The sequence below is a fragment of the Mustela erminea genome, chromosome 4 (genome assembly GCF_009829155.1).
Source record: "Mustela erminea isolate mMusErm1 chromosome 4, mMusErm1.Pri, whole genome shotgun sequence".
Classification (NCBI taxonomy): Eukaryota; Metazoa; Chordata; class Mammalia; order Carnivora; family Mustelidae; genus Mustela; species Mustela erminea.
This window is the reverse complement of record NC_045617.1, coordinates 74245062-74249231: the sequence shown is the minus strand read 5'-3', so window position 1 is coordinate 74249231 and position 4170 is coordinate 74245062.

Genomic DNA, 4170 nt, shown 5'->3' with positions numbered 1-4170 from the left:
ATTCGAGAGATAAGTGACACCATAAGACGAAACAACATTAGAATAATTGGGATTCCAGAAGAAGAAGAAAGAGAGAGGGGAGCAGAAGGTATACTGGAGAGAATTATTGGGGAGAATTTCCCCAATATGACAAAGGGAACGAGCATCAAAATTCAGGAGGTTCAGAGAACGCCCCTCAAAATCAATAAGAATAGGCCCACACCCCATCACCTAATAGTAAAATTTACAAGTCTCAGTGACAAAGAGAAAATCCTGAAAGCAGCCCGGGAAAAGAAGTCTGTAACATACAATGGTAAAAATATTAGATTGGCAGCTGACTTATCCACAGAGACCTGGCAGGCCAGAAAGAGCTGGCATGATATTTTCAGAGCACTAAACGAGAAAAACATGCAGCCAAGAATACTATATCCAGCTAGGCTATCATTGAAAATAGAAGGAGAGATTAAAAGCTTCCAGGACAAACAAAAACTGAAAGAATTTGCAAATACCAAACCAGCTCTACAGGAAATATTGAAAGGGGTCCTCTAAGCAAAGAGAGAGCATACAAGTGGTAGATCAGAAAGGAACAGAGACCATATACAGTAACAGTCACCTTACAGGCAATACAATGGCACTAAATTCATATCTCTCAATAGTTACCCTGAATGTTAATGGGCTAAATGCCCCTGTCAAAAGACACAGGGTATCAGAATGGATAAAAAAACAAAACCCATCTATATGTTGCCTCCAAGAAACTCATTTTAAGCCCGAAGACACCTCCAGATTTAAAGTGAGGGGGTGGAAAAGAATTTACCATGCTAATGGACATCAGAAGAAAGCAGGAGTGGCAATCCTTATATCAGATCAATTAGATTTTAAGCCAAAGACTATAATAAGAGATGAGGAAGGACACTATATCATACTCAAAGGGTCTGTCCAACAAGAAGATTTAACAATTTTAAATATCTATGCCCCCAACGTGGGAGCAGCCAACTATATAAACCAATTAATAACAAAATCAAAGAAACACATCAACAATAATACAATAATAGTAGGGGACTTTAACACTCCCCTCACTGAAATGGACAGATCATCCAAGCAAAAGATCAGCAAGGAAATAAAGGCCTTAAACGACACACTGGACCAGATGGACATCACAGATATATTCAGAATATTTCATCCCAAAGCAACAGAATACACATTCTTCTCTAGTGCACATGGAACATTCTCCAGAATAGATCACATCCTCGGTCCTAAATCAGGACTCAACCGGTATCAAAAGATTGGGATCATTCCCTGCGTATTTTCAGACCACAATGCTCTAAAGCTAGAACTCAACCACAAAAGGAAGTTTGGAAAGAACCCAAATACATGGAGACTAAACAGCATCCTTCTAAAGAATGAATGGGTCAACCGGGAAATTAAAGAAGAATTGAAAAAAATCATGGAAACAAATGATAATGAAAATACAACGGTTCAAAATCTGTGGGACACAACAAAGGCAGTCCTGAGAGGAAAATATATAGCGGTACAAGCCTTTCTCAAGAAACAAGAAAGGTCTCAGGTACACAACCTAACCCTACACCTAAAGGAGCTGGAGAAAGAACAAGAAAGAAACCCTAATCCCAGCAGGAGGAGAGAAATCATAAAGATCAGAGCAGAAATCAATGAAATAGAAACCAAAAAAACAATAGAACAAATCAACGAAACTAGGAGCTGGTTCTTTGAAAGAATTAATAAAATTGATAAACCCCTGGCCCGACTTATCAAAAAGAAAAGAGAAAGGACCCAAATAAATAAAATCATGAATGAAAGAGGAGAGATCACAACTAACACCAAAGAAATACAAACTATTATAAGAACATACTATGAGCAACTCTACGCCAATAAATTTGACAATCTGGAAGAAATGGATGCATTCCTAGAAACATATAAACTACCACAACTGAACCAGGAAGAAATAGAAAGCCTGAACAGACCCATAACCAGTAAGGAGATTGAAACAGTCATTAAAAATCTCCAAACAAACAAAAGCCCAGGGCCAGACGGCTTCCCGGGGGAATTCTACCAAACATTTAAAGAAGAACTAATTCCTATTCTCCTGAAACTGTTCCAAAAAATAGAAATGGAAGGAAAACTTCCAAACTCATTTTATGAGGCCAGCATCACCTTGATCCCAAAACCAGACAAGGATCCCACCAAAAAAGAGAGCTATAGACCGATATCCTTGATGAACACAGATGCGAAAATACTCAACAAAATACTAGCCAATAGGATTCAACAGTACATTAAAAAGATTATTCACCACGACCAAGTGGGATTTATTCCAGGGCTGCAAGGTTGGTTCAACATCCGCAAATCAGTCAATGTGATACAACACATCAATAAAAGAAAGAACAAGAACCATATGATACTCTCAATAGATGCTGAAAAAGCATTTGACAAAGTACAGCATCCCTTCCTGATCAAAACTCTTCAAAGTGTAGGGATAGAGGGCACATACCTCAATATCATCAAAGCCATCTATGAAAAACCCACTGCAAATATCATTCTCAATGGAGAAAAACTGAAAGCTTTTCTGCTAAGGTCAGGAACACGGCAGGGATGTCCATTATCACCACTGCTATTCAACATAGTACTAGAGGTCCTAGCCTCAACAATCAGACAACAAAAGGAAATTAAAGGCATCCAAATCGGCAAAGAAGAAGTCAAATTATCACTCTTTGCAGATGATATGATACTATATGTGGAAAACCCAAAAGACTCCACTCCAAAACTGCTAGAACTTATACAGGAATTCAGTAAAGTGTCAGGATATAAAATCAATGCACAGAAATCAGTTGCATTTCTCTACACCAACAGCAAGACAGAAGAAAGAGAAATTAAGGAGTCAATCCCATTTACAATTGCACCCAAAACCATAAGATACCTAGGAATAAACCTAACCAAAGAGACACAGAATCTATACTCAGAAAACTATAAAGTACTCATGAAAGAAACTGAGGAAGACACAAAGAAATGGAAAAATGTTCCATGCTCCTGGATTGGAAGAATAAATATTGTGAAAATGTCTATGCTACCTAAAGCAATCTACACATTTAATGCAATTCCTATCAAAATACCATCCATCTTTTTCAAAGAAATGGAACAAATAATGCTAAAATTTATATGGAACCAGAAAAGACCTCGAATAGCCAAAGGGATATTGAAAAAGAAAGCCAACGTTGGTGGCATCACAATTCCGGACTTCAAGCTCTATTACAAAGCTGTCGTCATCAAGACAGCATGGTACTGGCACAAAAACAGACACATAGATCAATGGAACAGAATAGAGAGCCCAGAAATAGACCCTCAACTCTATGGTCAACTAATCTTCGACAAAGCAGGAAAGAATGTCCAATGGCAAAAAGACAGCCTCTTCAATAAATGGTGCTGGGAAAATTGGACAGCCACATGCAGAAAAATGAAATTGGACCATTTCCTTACACCACACACAAAAATAGACTCAAAATGGATGAAGGACCTCAATGTGCGAAAGGAATCCATCAAAATCCTTGAGGAGAACACAGGCAGCAACCTCTTTGACCTCTGCCGCAGCAACATCTTCCTAGGAACAACGCCAAAGGCAAGGGAAGCAAGGGCAAAAATGAACTATTGGGATTTCATCAAGATCAAAAGCTTTTGCACAGCAAAGGAAACAGTTAACAAAATCAAAAGACAACTGACAGAATGGGAGAAGATATTTGCCAACGACATATCAGATAAAGGTCTAGTGTCCAGAATCTATAAAGAACTTAGCAAACTCAACACCCAAAGAACAAATAATCCAATCAAGAAATGGGCAGAGGACATGAACAGACATTTCTGCAAAGAAGACATCCAGATGGCCAACAAACACATGAAAAAGTGCTCCATATCACTCGGCATCAGGGAAATACAAATCAAAACCACAATGAGATATCACCTCACACCAGTCAGAATGGCTAAAATCAACAAGTCAGGGAATGACAGATGCTGGCGAGGATGCGGAGAAAGGGGAACCCTCCTACACTGTTGGTGGGAATGCAAGCTGGTGCAGCCACTCTGGAAAACAGCATGGAGGTTCCTCAAAATGTTGAAAATAGAACTGCCCTATGACCCAGCAATTGCACTATTGGGTATTTACCCTAAGGATACAAACGTAGTGATCCA